General features: G+C 38.9%; 1 long non-coding RNA gene across 2 annotated transcripts in view; it reads left to right on the forward strand.

Annotated features, from left to right (window-relative positions):
• Positions 1-15,110, forward strand: part of LOC138742508 (uncharacterized) — a 91,843-nt gene that overhangs the window by 20,776 nt on the left and 55,957 nt on the right. The window contains exon 3 of one of the 2 annotated variants that reach the window (XR_011344225.1): positions 8,507-8,732. The exons of the other annotated variant lie outside the window; for it this stretch is intronic. This is a non-coding gene — a long non-coding RNA (uncharacterized lncRNA). Of the gene's footprint in view, positions 1-8,506; positions 8,733-15,110 lie in introns of those variants that run through there. 2 annotated transcript variants of the gene reach the window in all.

The following is a 15,110-nucleotide window of genomic DNA, read 5'->3' on the forward strand; positions in this document are numbered from 1 at the left end:
CCACCCCTTGCCTTCTCATGTTATTAATATGTGGTACACAAGCCTTAAGAGATTTTTTTTAAATACAGGGAGAAATAATAACACTGCACCCCTTGTGCTTGAAATTTGATAATTATGCACACCCTAGGAGTGAGAATCCTGCATTATGTCTTGTATTATACAGTAGTAAGAATGAACTGACTTACACATAAGGCAAACGTGCATAAAGCACTTTGAACCCTTTTTCTGTGGTTTATCCTGATACTACCTGAGCTATTCATATGCTCCAGCACTTGTTGGTGTTATAAATATATTTAAGAAATTAAGAAAGATTCACAACATATTTAAACAAAGGATTTCAAAGCAATTTTAAAATAGCTTTCCAGTTTTCTCTTTAAAAACTCTGCATTGATTGGTTCAACCGAGTATTTCATTTCGAGTGATTTCATTTATGGAACCTGGGCTTGAATCTATCTCAATGATCAGGAGAAAATCAAGACCAGAACTTAAATGAGTCTCTCCAGCCTTCAGTTAGATTCAAGTGGAGGACGTATAGTACCTGATCATCTGCTAAAAATCCAGCTAAGAGACGATACCTGATAGCTATGACAGGGCCTAAGTCACATAACCTGCTACAAAAATAGATCCAGTGCAATAGAAGACAGCAAATCTTCAGACCCAAATGAGCTTAATGTCTTATATGCCTGATTTTACCACCGGACCAAAGACTGTGCACCTCCACTTTCCCTGATGATCCTCTACTGTCAGTATCCCAAGATGGCATATGTATGGGCTGCTTAAAGGAGAATGAATCCAAGGAAAGCATCCAATCCAGACAGAGTACCTGGCTGAGCACTGCTGACCAACTGGCTAATGTTTTCATAGATATCTTCAAAATCTCACTCCGACAGGGCACCTGATTCAAACAGGTCTCAATCGTACTGGTGCCAAAGAAGAATGTGGCAATCTACCAACCAGTGGCATTTATATCCACAGTGATTACAAGTTTTGAACAGCTGGTGTTGAAGCATATCAGGACCTGTCTGACCAGTGAGATGGATCTGTTCTAATTTGTCTACTGCAGCAACAGGTCTATGGCACATACCATCTGAATGACTCTACACAAAACCCTAGACAGCAAAGATGTATAGATCAGGATGCTCTTTATTGTTTACAATTCAGCTTTTAAACCCATTCTCCCCTCAAAACTGATCAGCAAATTCAAAGACCTGGGACTCAACACCCCACTGTGCAATTGGATCCTGGATTTCCTCACCTCCAGATGCCAATCAGTGCAGTTTAGCGAGAACATCTCCTCCACATTCTCCATCAGCACCAGACCACCACAGCACTGCATAGTTAACCCCCTGCCCTACAAATGTGGGGCTCTGTACAACAACACCAATGAACAAATTTGCTGTTGATACCACAATAGTGGCCTTTATTAAAAGGTGTGATGTAGCATACAGAAAGGAGATTGAAAACTTAGCTGAATGGTGTAACAACAACAATTCAATGTCACCAAAACCAAAAAGCTGATTGTAGAAGGAAAAACCAGAGGTGTAGGATCCAGAGATCATTAGGGGATCAAGAGGTGGAGAGGGTGAGCAAATTTAAATTCCTGGGAGACACTAATTCAGAGGGCCTTTCCCGGACCCAACACACTAACGTAATTGTGAAGAAAGAATGTCAGCTCCTCACCTTCCTCAGGAGTTTGCTGAGGTTTGGTATGACATCAGAAATCTTGGAAAACTTCTATAGATGTTTAGAGGAAAATGTGCTGATTAGCTAGATTATGGCTTGGTATGGGGATGCCAATACTTCTGACTGGAAAGCCACAGCCCAGCACATCACAGGCAAAAATCTCCCCACCATGGAGAAAGTCTATGTGGAATATTGCCATTGGAGAGCAGCAGCAATCATCAAGAATCCACACCATCCAGTATATGCTCTGTTCTCATTGCCATCATCAGGAAAGAGGAATCGGTGCCACAAAACTCATGCCACCAGTTTCAGGAACAGCTGTTACCCCACCACCATCATACTCCTAAACAGACTCAACCAGAGACTCATTTAAGGATTCTTACTTTGCACTGAACATACACTGATTTTTTTTTTGTATTTGCACAGTTTGTTTACATTCCTTTCTTGTTACACTTCTCTCTTTTTCTTTTATGTATCTTTTTCTTGAGTACAGTTTGCACTGCACCTCACTGACAAAAGACAAAGGAGGAAAAACCCAACACCCAACCAACAACTTTTCCCCTGCAACCGCTGCAACCGTGTCTGCCTGTCCCGCATCGGACTTGTCAGCCACAAACGAGCCTGCAGCTGACGTGGACATTTACCCCTCCATAAATCTTCATCCGCGAAGCCAAGCCAAAGAGAAGAAATAGAAATTCTACCCGGCCCACAGGAAAAATAATCTCAGGGTTGTATAAGACATCAGATATGTACTTTGACATAAATTTGAACTTTGAATGCATGTTACTTTGACTGGACTATGGATGAGCTCTGTAATATGCAAATCTAGACAGAATATTCCTGGATGATGAATTTGTGTGCAATCACACTAGGGTTGTCATGTTGGTTGTTAACTATTGCCAAAGAAGCCATAGATTGAATTCACTCTGTGTCAAGAGGGGCTGCTGTGTCATCAGAGCTTTTGAGTCCAAGCTACATACATGGGAAAAATGTGCATGTACTGAAAGCTGTACTGTTCCAGCAAATAAACAACTGATATTCTCAAACTCACCTCTATTGCTTAAGTATGCCTGAGAATGTCTGATCTCGGAAGCTAAGCAAGCTCAGGCCTGGTCCGTACTTGGCGGGGAGACTGCCAAGGAACACCAGGTGCTGTAGGTTCTGCGAGGGACGCTGGACGAAGTGGCGACTCTCAGTCTCCCTTATGGTAGACAAAAGTTTAAAAATTTCATGTATGATACTTTCTAAATGTAGTATTAGGTTCCAATAATGGAACCTTTACCTTTCAACTGACCCAGAGGGATCTGTTGCACACACTGCCATCACATCTCTCTCAGCCATGACAACAACTATGGACCTGGAGGAAGAGGAGCACTTAGGGAAGACGACGATAGATAGTTCCTTCCTGTCCAGGACATCAAAAGTATCAGCCTGCATTCATGATGAACACAAGCCAACCCAAATATTTCTCTCTTTCTGATCAGCACAGCATCTGGATGATGACAATAACAGCTGGGACAGGGCTGTTGGTGAGAGGAGGGGAAGGAGAGGAGCACAGGCTGGCAGTGGAATGGGAATGCAAAGGAGCTAGATAGTGTTGAAGATAGGCTGAGAAAAAGGATGGAAAGGAAGGGGACGGAGAGCTGGAGGGAGAGAGAGGGGGGAGGGGAATTCCAGCTCCCAACCCCTTCCTCCTAACAGAGCATCTTTCTTAGTCCTCTTCCCATCCCCTATCGCCTCTCATCATCCTGCTACAATTTACCGATCACATGCAAGTTTCTGCCATTCCCCTTCCTACATTCTTAATCAGGCCTTTGCCTGATTCTTGGCATTCCTGATGAAGGGCTCAGGCCTGAAACATTGACTATCTGTTGCTTTCCATGGAACGCTGTGTGACCTACTGAATTCCTCTATCACTTTTGAGTACTATTCCAATCCTCCAGCATCTGTTTACTTTTGTACTTTTATTGATTTTGAATTCAGATCAGGATACAGGCTACTGAATTTGAAGGTATATAGCTTTATTTGCATCATTGAACAACCCGTGCCATGAAATTTCACATCCATTATGTCATAAAGTGAGGATGAACAAAGAGCCGAATGGGAAAGATGGGCCATGTTATATTGTAGACATTCACTTTGCATGCTCCTAATTTGAATTTCATTTTTACATCTCTTGTTAAATCATACATTTCAGAACTGTTTTAATTATTTTAAGCAAAGCCTTTTGAAAGCATTGAAACATATTTAGCAGAATGCATTATATAATTAGAAATAGTAAAATATGAAAGTCTGCAGACACCGTGATTGAAATAGAAACACAATGCTAGAGAAACTCTGCAGGTTAAATCGTGCTATATTCAGCACACTGTTTCGTGTCCTGAGTTTCTCCAGCATTATATTTTTTTACTTTTTTTTTGCATTATATAATTCTATTGGTAATTCTTGAAGTTATTTTTGTAAGATTATTTTAATAAGTTTGAAATAATTACAAAGCATAATCCAAGGGCAGTATATTGGCTCTTATTGGAAGGAATAATGAAAGTCTCATGGATAGTAACTCTGACCCGTGTCATTTATCTGATCTCAAAGTCATGAAATGCAAACTTGGTCCAACCAGATAAAATTTATATCCCTTCCTCTGATTTGATGACAATGTAAAGCTGTGGCTCAACGACACAGTGTTTTGTATAATAGATTAAAGCAGCAGTGATTTGCAACATCCTTTTCCATTAACACTCCCCAAAGCCATTTCCTAGCCACATTGCCAATCATCAAAGTGACCTAGCAATATTGATGAATACGATACTAATCATGTAATGGGCTTCTAACCATCAGCTCATACTGACAAGTGAGCAGATGTATTTGCAAACTATCTTGTTTCAGGCTAAGTTTTGCCATCTTGTGTCTCAAATGAACAAGAGGCAATGTCTTCAGGCTGAGTTTTGGATCAGCTTGGTTGTCCAGTGAGTCTAAAGTTGGAGAAGGATAAAATGTTTGTTCCATTTAAGCGCCAGTACTGTGCACAGTAATTTTACATGTTCCTGCACTGGATCCTGGGGCCAAGGAAGAATTTTTTTTTATATTTTGGGTCTTTACTGCCATCTAATGGAAGATAGTTCTATTAATATTTTACTACAGTTTCATGATAGGACATTTGCTGCTCATATCTGTGAATGCATCTTTTTGATGTTTAAAAATTGTTGTTGCAATGAAAAATCTGCTTTTCCTTTATATATTTTGCATTTTTACACATTTTCAGTTTTTAAAACTTGCTGTCCCTTCTTAGAACAATTAAGTTTCAATAAGAAAATTTTACATATAATATATTATGTGCTGAGATATTCTGTTGAAAATAAATCCAAATGGTAACTTTTAATAAAGATGAAATTTGAGAACTATTATATGTCTATTGTATCGGTGTTGAAGGGAAAGAATTTCAGTATTGGAAGATTGAAAGTAGAATGCTTCAAAAGTCCCATTGCAACATTGTGTGTTGCAAAGTACTCTTGCCGGCCAATAATATAATTTATTACAATGTGGCTGCCTTGCAAATATATCTATCATTGGTTGAGAATAGCAACATGATCAAACTACAACACTACCAAGAACACTTCAGTAACCACTTGTGTAGTTACATGTTTTCAATGGTTCCTACAAATGTCACTGCTGTTTGAATGTTGAGGTGAAATGTGCTTTTTTTTGGTTATTGCTTCCTGATTTATTGCCACAACACAAAACATTTAAGAAATAATAGAGTTGAATTTCTCACTTAAGCATAAATTCAGTCATATATTTAACAGTGGACTGATAACAGACAGATGGAATGGAACAACATGAACTCTTCTATCACTTTAAGTATTGTCCTATACCATTTAGAGTATGACAAATATCTGTAGCTATATTCTGAGACCCAACTTACCCGAATTTTAAATTTATCAGTTACTCTACACATGACAAATTATATTTTATCATTATTTAACTGACCCCTTCTGTAGGTTACTTTTCTGAAGAAGACACAGATAAAGCTATTGTCAGGTAATAAGCAATTCATGGATCAATTTACTGTGGAGCAGTACTGTCAGAAACAAAAAGCAATCTAAAATCTATTCATCTCATCCCTCAGGTCAAAGCTTGTATTTTTAGGCATCATGTAAAATCAAACATGTAATAAGACAAATGTGCCTTTTAATTATTTTTCATTCATCTCTTGCAAATTCTGAGAGCACATCTGCCCTGTAAATTTTCATCAGCTGAAAAGCCACTCCAAGTCATTTTACTAAGCTCCCTTAGCAGCTGTCAGGAGGAGAAATCGGACTTTTATACCATTCATCAGGCCTCGATTGTATATGGGTCTTGAAAGGGAAAGGATTGTGTTCTTGCTTACCACTTCACTCGCAGTTCTAATAGAAAATTCAGAATAAAGGCATGCAGAATGTCCATAAAATGAAAGCATTTGATTAGTTTAAGATAAACAACTGGTGTAGCAAATGTTGAAAATGTAAATAATATCTTAAACCCAACATTCAAGACACCATGAGTTTCTAAAGAAAAATGCACTGGAAACTGTATATGTGATACAAATAACAAAATTGAGAGAGAGAGAGACCAGGATGGAAAGGGAAAACTCAAAGAAATGAAGTGGCAAAGTTAGAATAAAAAACAAATATTTATGGCACATTATAATAGATTCCTTGTTTCAAGTGCATTGTATCTAACTGTGATTAATTGAGAAATATAATTGCTAATCCTCACTCTGATCATACAATGGCTGTGCCAGTTTCCTCGACACTGCCTAAGATCAGGGTACTAACTTTGTAATTTAATCATTCAGGAAAGACACCTCACAAGAGTGGAACAATTCCAAGCTGAAAATATTGTATATATAAGATTCCTCAGAGAACTGAAAGCACTTTGTTAATCTATGATTATTTATTTACATTCAGGGAAAAAAACATTCCTATTTTAATACCTTGCCAGCTTCATATTTTCCATTTTACTTCTAAAATGAGGAATATTATTTGCAGATGGGAACAAGGAACTATTTTATAAAGGCAAATTTAAGTTAATAGAATTTTAAGAAGGAAATTTGAACAGTTGCCCAATTACACAAATTCATTATACAGCCTCGCTAGGCAATTTTTTGCCTTTTAAAGAGAAGAAATGTTACTTTTTTTAAAAATGGGTTACTTTTTTAAGACTGTTGTTCATTTCATTCAAGTTTTTGCCAGAAAATCAAGTGCAATTTCAATCATCATTTATCCACCCAAAGAGTATGCTCGCACTGACATAGGACATTAATAATGACTAGAAGACTGGTCATAAACCTGTTAAATGCCATTGAAAAGCAATAAACAATAACATTAATGGAAAAGTTAACCACAAAGAGACAATATTTTAAATTATTATTATTATATTTGCAACTATATGAAGACAACAGAAATAAATCCTAGAGAGGATTTGACCTTTAAAATGGTAAATATATCTGGATCATCTTGATCCAAAACTGAGAGAGCACTGGATGAGATAAAACTTGGAAAGGTTTCTCAGGAAATTCAGTTATTTTTTATGCAATTCCAAACAATTTTCTCCAATGGGAAATATAATAACTACCATGTCCCTGTGCTTTACATTACTCAAAGAATTCAACAGGCCACTTCTGAGCCTAAATCATCCTTAAAACCCAAAGTGATTTCTCCTTTCTCCTTCCAATGGTCTTTTTCAAGCACTGAAAGGAACTTGGATCACATCCCAAGGACAGCATGTTCCTCGCTGCATTGTACTGAACTGTAAGCTAAGTCCATTACTTCCTTAGATCCTTTGGCAAACCAATTTCAATATTGAAACAACTGCTCCACCCAAAATGACCAAACTCTGGCTTGCCACTGATCCATCAATCTGAGGACAGATGTCCCAACTTCCCTCACTCCCACTCCTGATCTCCCAAGAAACTGCCATCTCAAATAAACTACCTCTTCAAAACCCAAATACCAGATCTGTCTTAACCTTCTGAAATACTGGTCTCCAATACCCTGGATGAGCCTGTGACTGTTCATTCTCTCCAAGATGGTGTCAGGAGAGGAGGACCAGAGGCAACTCTGGCTCCAAAAGGGAGCCATCAAATTAACCACCATTTCCTTACTTGCTTCTATGCCATACAAGTGCTGGACAAGATTATAAATGCCCTCTAAATCTGCACAGTTGGAAAGAAATTATGAACCCAAAGGAACAAGCCTGAGGATTGATTATTGGATTGCTCCTTGAGTCTTGTCTGAATGATTAGTGTGAACAGCAGACACCACATCACTTAATGGACTGTCCAAGCAATTCAGTGCGATTGATGATCAGCTCAGTTCAGTACTGCTCAGGGCCTCACCAATTAGCTGAAAGCAGACTTCTGTACAGATGCACCTGGGGCCTTTTTCCAATAAAAGAGAGTTGAATTGGTGGGCAACTAACCACCATAGACAATGAGCAGTTTTGTAGAAATTTCAGACAATTTTTGTTTTACAGTGTTATATGCTTAACCCTTCAGACACCATGTACCAGTTTTCAGGGACTACCAACAAGTGTGTCCCCATATTGCCAAACTGATTTAATACCCAAATACCAGTTGATTAAAATGATGTTCATGCTGTCATTTACCCATGGACTCAGTCTGCAGTATATATTAGGAAAGTTGGAATCCAAAGGGTTAAAATCAGGAGAAATGTACAAAAAAAATTACACTTAGCTGAAAGTTACGACACTTTCAGTGGATGCATTTAAAATGTATAATCATAATAATTTAACTAAACTAAATTCAGCATTTGTTTTTTCCCAGTCTTTCAATGGAGACTGCACGAGCAACTCTACTTGGAAGTGGATGCCAATGAACTGTGCTCCAGATACATTTGTTCATCTTATTCTGTGGCACACTGCATTAACTTCTGCTCCAAAATAAATTGGATTTAAGCTTCTTCTCGGAATTTCAGCAGTATGAACATTGATGCTTTTACATTTCAGGGAGGTGATATGTATGAAACTCTAAAAATGCAGACGACATTGTTTTGAAGATTAGAATTAAACTCTATGTTATAGTTTAAAATAAATATTATTCTGGACACAAAGACAAGCTTATTTCTATGTAAAATCCTGTTCCCATTTTCAACATTCAAATGACCTCAACCACAAACAGCCTATTCGAAAAACAAAATGAGAAAATATCATGTAATCTACCAAGTTCATCGATGCAGTAGCTGATAATCAAGAGGTAACATTATAGACTCTTTCCCAACTTATGTTGTTAACTGACTGATCCTGTGTGTTCAGCAGGTTATGAACCACAAGAAGGAAGGCCATCTGTGTAATGATTTTCTAAGCTGAAAGGTAATCTTGTGAAACTTTAGGCTTTTAATCTAATGTCACAGGCTGTAGTTCACAGTCTTGCCTAGCTACATTCCACAGATGACATCTCCACAACCTTAATAGCACCTGAACTATTATGTTTAGCAGGAGTATTTAATCATTTGTCCTATTCTTTTCCCGAGAACCATCAGTTCTATTTTATTTATTTTTCAATTTTATCCTATATTAAAAGTGGTGACTGAAGCTGAAGGACGATGCTTCAAATGCCACTTCACTTTCTCCAAGTGCTATTTTTCATTGCAAGTACGGCAGCATAATTTCATAAGGTTGGTGAATAATGGTGAACATCAAGACCAAACATTTTTCAACAACTCTGGCCAGATTAAGAGCAATGGATGGCCAACATCATTAAATATCCTTCAGTTCTATTTACACAGTTAAATTATATTAACTCACAAATTGTCCCTCTGCTTCTTTTCTCCTGTGAATATATATTAATTCCTAATTCAAGTTCTATAATCTTCCTTTCGGTAAACTCTGTTTAATTAAATCAACCTGCTTTTAAGATAGGGGATGCTGAAATCTACATAGTAAAAGCTTTCTATTTCTTAGCTTGTTGATGGATTAGGACTTAAATGCACTGCCTAATACAACACTGGGTCACAGATGTCAATGGAATTTAAAATCAGGAGAGAGAAAAAAGTGTGATGACTCATTTTTACCCATTTTGCATTATCAAACAAAGTCAAGGTCTACCCCAGTGACTTTATTTCGACACAATATATGGAATCAGCTTCTGGACTAAGCCGAATATCCAAGGGAGGCACCAAAGGAATTCATTTCAAGTGCATATCTGATTGGAGTCTCTTTTGGAGTTTAATCAACGGTTATTTAAATTAGCATGACCTCAGTTGCTTATTGGAAAGAATTTCTTGGCAAGTCTGACTTAATTTGGGGAGCTCAGCTAAAGTCTTGGGAGAAAGAGAGTCAGAGCACAGAGTTCCTGTGGATAAGGAGAAAAGTAAAATTTAGTCACATAAGAATATTATTTCCAGTGTCGTTAAGCACAGCAGGTTTGAGTATTTGTTAGTTAAGTGTAAAATCTAAGTATGCAGTTCCACTGTTCACTCTTGGCACATTACAAGGAAATATTTATTCTGCTGATTTACAAAGTCAAAGAAGGGCATGTGATAGCACTGCTCAAATTGGAACAGAGCGAGGATGTGTTCCTGTTCACTGCATGACATTGAATTTACAAAAAAAGCTATGAACAGGAAATCACCCAATGTCCATCATGTCTGCACGACCCTTAATATGTTAGGATTATTTCCCATCTGGCAATGCCAGGACAGGCAATCAAACACAGAAATCAACAAAATGAGAAAACATCCTTTGGACAACTGTTTGACATCCAGCATGGGAAATTTAAACCCATTCATGAGATCACATGATCTGTGAAGCCACTTGCTTCCCATTTGATGTGAACTCTACCCCAATTAAGCTCTCTCTTGGAGGAAGACAATTTCAACATTGATTGTATTCTTGAGGCTCAATGCTCCCCAGGAGAGGCAGAACCAATTTTCATTCTAAGTTAGTTTAAATTCACACTGACTGGTCTTCCAAGACTAATTTATTGAACAAGAATCATCTCTGCATAGTCATACACATAAGCCCTTTCATCATTGAACAAACCTCACCTATGTCTCTATAGTTAAGTAAATAGAGCCAAATCCTTCAGACTATCTCGATAGCTGGGATTCTTTACACTAGGCTATCAAGGCTCTTCCTGAACCCTTTATTGAAGTTGGATTCCCTGCAAGGCAACCAGATATGGGCCGGCTAGATGTCAGGTCACATGAAAACATTTATTAAGCACCTGACTCATTGAATTAATTATAAAAGGACTGATCAAAAAAATGTAAACAAAAATAAGCATAAAAGAGGTTAGAGATTTGTAAAGTCATAGAGCATGGAAACAGGCCTTTTGGCCCAATGTCAATCCTGGCCGAAGTACCAACCTAACCTCATTCTAATAGTCTCCATTTGGCCCATATGCCTCAAAAACATTCATATCCATGAACCTGTAGAGATGTCTGTCAAATGCTATAATTCTTCCCATCTCCATACCTCCTCTTCCATATATTGTTTGGAAAAAATTGTCTCACATCACCTTTAAATCTTTGCCTTCTACCTTAAACCTATTCCCTCAAGTTTAGGATTAACGTAGACCAATCTTACATGTTTCTATAAGTAGATTAAAACTAATAAAATGATGGTCACTGAACCCAAATTGCTCCCTCACTGTCACTTCAGTTACATATCCTTATTTCCCAAGAGGATATCAAATGTTGTCCTCTCTCATCAACATTGTGCTGGACAAAATGTTACTGGGCACAGGTAACAAAGCTACCCCATCTAATCCCTTAAAATTATGGCAGTCAATATTAGGGAAGTTAAAGTTATCTGCTATTACTACCATATTATTCTTACAGCTATTTATGTCTCCTTGCATATTTGCTTCTCTAATTCCCTCTGATTTTTGAAGGGCCCCTGGTATATAGAACATTAAACATAGCACATATCTGTGAAAAACACAATATCCAAATCAAAGGAAAACTCTGCTCCTTGCAATTGATGGATTTCTTGCATATTTATGTCTAAATCTCTGGAAATGCTCTTATATTATCTGTTTACATCATTACGCCTGATGGCCCATTCCAAGCACCTACCGCTCTCTGTGTGTAAAAAAAAAATCTTCCACCCAAATGCATGCCCTCTAGGGTGTGACACTGTTACCCTGGGTAGAGATCCTGACAGTCCATCTGATCAATGTGTCTCGCAATCCCAACAAAGTGATTACCCTCTTCTTATTTCATACCCTCACCTAATGTTCCCATAGAAATATCCTTTCTAATACTCCAACGCCAACTCAGGTGCCCCTTCAGTTCAGGTGCAACCTGTCACGCTTGAGGAGTTTCCAATGATGCAAAACCTGAATCCCTCCTTCGAGGGAGTTCCTCCGCCATGTATTCATCTGTCCTATCCTCCTATTGCTCCCCTCACTGGTGCACAGCACCATGAGTATTTGGGAGATTACCATCCTTGAGATCCTGATTTACCTTTTACCTAACTCAGTGTATTCACAATGCAATGTCCATGCAGTCCATGGAGAATTACTTTGGGTAGTGCCAAAATTCTGCTCAGGTACTTAAACATGCGATTAGCTCAGATTTTTGTGATGTTTTGCAGGCAGTATGCCAAGTTCAGGCGGACTGCTCTTGTTAATCACTGCTGCATGCAGCTGTCTCTGGTCAGTATGCTATTGCTAGTGTGACTGAAAGCTAGCCTGCAACTTCTAAACAGAGATTACAGAAGTAGGAGATGCTGAATTTTCAGAAACATGCTGCCAATATTAATTCATAACTGACCATGAGGAAGAGTATACACTGAGACATCCTAATGGAGGATTGGAGGGAGGTGATGTAACTTATATCTGTGGGAGGATAGTCATGCTATGAGAAGGTAGCACAGACACAGATAGAAGTCTCAGGAAATTAGCTCAAAGGACTTCAATGTAGCGGCAGAAAAAAAATTGATAACCTTGTTTTACAAAATTAGTTCTCCAATTTCTGCTAGCTTACTCTCCATTCTCTCTTCCTTCCTTTTCTTTTTGTCTTCTTTCCTCCAGCTCTCCACATCCTTCCCACTCCATTCACAGAGCCATCCTTCCTCTCCCTGCTTGCTGGTGTGTCTACCCTCCCTCATCCATCTATTACCTCCTGCCTTTGGGATCATGCTCCTCCACCCTCCTACCATTTTTTTTGGACACGTGCCAACATTTTTCCATAGCTTGTTGAAGGTATCAAGCCTGAAAAACTGGTTATGTACCTTTGCTATAAAAAGTAACCTGATGAGTTTCTCCGACATTGCGATTTTACTTTATTACAAAATTGATGACTATCTTTTCAATGCCATGTCCCATTCCCTCCATCACTACCCTTTTACATAACTCCATGTCACAATCCACCATTGCTCACCACAAGTAATCTCAGAGTCAAGATTTATAAAATAAACACATCTACTTGTTAATTATTATGGCAAACATGAACATATCACAACTCTTCACTATGATTGGCATATTACTTGAGCATGTTGCACTGGACACATTTCCTTCTTTTCATTAAAAGAAAACTAATGTGCAACAAAGGTTTCAGAGTATGTAGTAATTTATACTTCATCAAATTACTCTGCTTATTGAGGCACTGAAAATGTGGAGTGGCAATGGCACATCGGGATACATATCTGCTGTCAGTTCTGGAAATGAGAGGATTTATGATACCTCCATTGTTATTCCACCACCAGCCTGACTATAAGCTGTCAGACAACTGGTCCAGATTGTTATTGCCTTCTCTGAGATGATCTGAAACTGCTTTATTCCTCTTTCCACCCTCCACAGGGACTGCTCCCTCCATCACTCCTTTGTCCACTCTTCCCACTAATCATCCCCTTGACGCCAACCCCTGAGACCACAGGAAGTTGTCCATGTATGCCCATACATCCTCCCTCACCACCATTCAGGGCTTCAAGTGAAGCAACACTTCATTTGTGAATCTACAGGAGTCATCTACTGTATCCGTTGCTTCCATGGTGGTCTCCTCTACATTAGAGAAACTGGGCACAGACTGGGAAATTGCTTTGTTGAGCACCTCAGATCTGTCCGCTGCAATAGCATGGATCTCCCAGTGGCCACCCATTTCAATTCCTCACCCAATCCCTTGCCAACATGTCTGTCTATAGTTTCATGCACTTCCAGAGTGAGACCACCTGAAAATTGGAGGAACAACACCTTAACTTCCATCTGTGCACCCTCCAATAAGATGGGTTTAACATAGATTTCTCCAGCTTCTGTTAAACCCTCCCCTCCCTTCTTCTTCCCCATCAATTTTTCCCATCTGTTTCTCTCTCACTCTCTCCCCTTTTCCCTCTGTCTTTTTTTCTTCCAGAGCCAAAATCAATTCTCACCTTTCCTCTTATCATATCCAATTAACACCTTTTGTTAGCCTGGACTCCTCCTCTAGTCAGACGTCTTTATTATCATGTCTTCCTGTTCTTTGCTTATTCCTTGAAGAAGAAGGGCTCAGGTCCAAAATGTCAGTAATATATCTTTATCTCCTATGGATACTGTAAGACCAGCTGAGTTCCTCCAGCATTTTTTTTGTGTTTTTATTGCATCTGCTTGAAGTTTCATTTCAAGGCCACCTGCTCTCTCCTTCACCGAGAGTCAAGAGGCATGCTCAAACTGTGCTGTAGACTATCAAGAAACATTATGTTTAGCTTGGCAGGTATATTTTTTCTTGGCTCTTCATTTTGCACTCTTGCTAAGAGAGCAATGGGATAGTAAGTGAGGGAGCCAGAGTGAGCATGGCTATTAATGAAGGGAAAGTGGGATTGGTGTCCATGTGAAGCTAGTTTCTTCACATGGAACTGTCCCGGGTAAACTTGTACCTCTCACTTTGTTTGTTTTAGATTGGTCACAGTGTTCGAGCTACTGAAAGAAAATAGACACCCACACCGAGAGCAGTTCAGTTTATACAAATGTTTATTACAAATTCAAAAGCTGATTTCAAACTACAATATGCAAACCCTTCGCAATTATACTTATCAATGCCTGGACTGGTCCCAACTGCCGAAGCGAGGCAATGACCACACACTTATAGTAGGTTGTCGGGGTGCTGGTAGCAGCTTCTCCACCTCCCCCAACCGGGACGTTAGCTGGACTCTAGAAGTTCTTCTTGCTGAGAGACATCTCCACCCCTCAGAGAGTCTCCACTTCACCATGGCTTATATTACCCAAAAAATTGTTTACTCACAGCTTATCTCTTTGAATAAATGATTTAATTTTCTTCAAGGTCTCCTGACAGTCTGTGACCAACAAAAGACAACTGCATCTCTGGGCCTCATGGTGTAAATTAGATTATGTCTACTGATGCAACTGCGTCCCTTCTTGCATAAGCTGGTCCAAATCCTCCATTACAGGATCCGTGTAGGATTCCTCTTGCATTTTGTTTTTCTCCACTTTT

Source organism: Narcine bancroftii, chromosome 9 (assembly GCF_036971445.1).
Source record: "Narcine bancroftii isolate sNarBan1 chromosome 9, sNarBan1.hap1, whole genome shotgun sequence".
NCBI classification, from domain to species: domain Eukaryota; kingdom Metazoa; phylum Chordata; class Chondrichthyes; order Torpediniformes; family Narcinidae; genus Narcine; species Narcine bancroftii.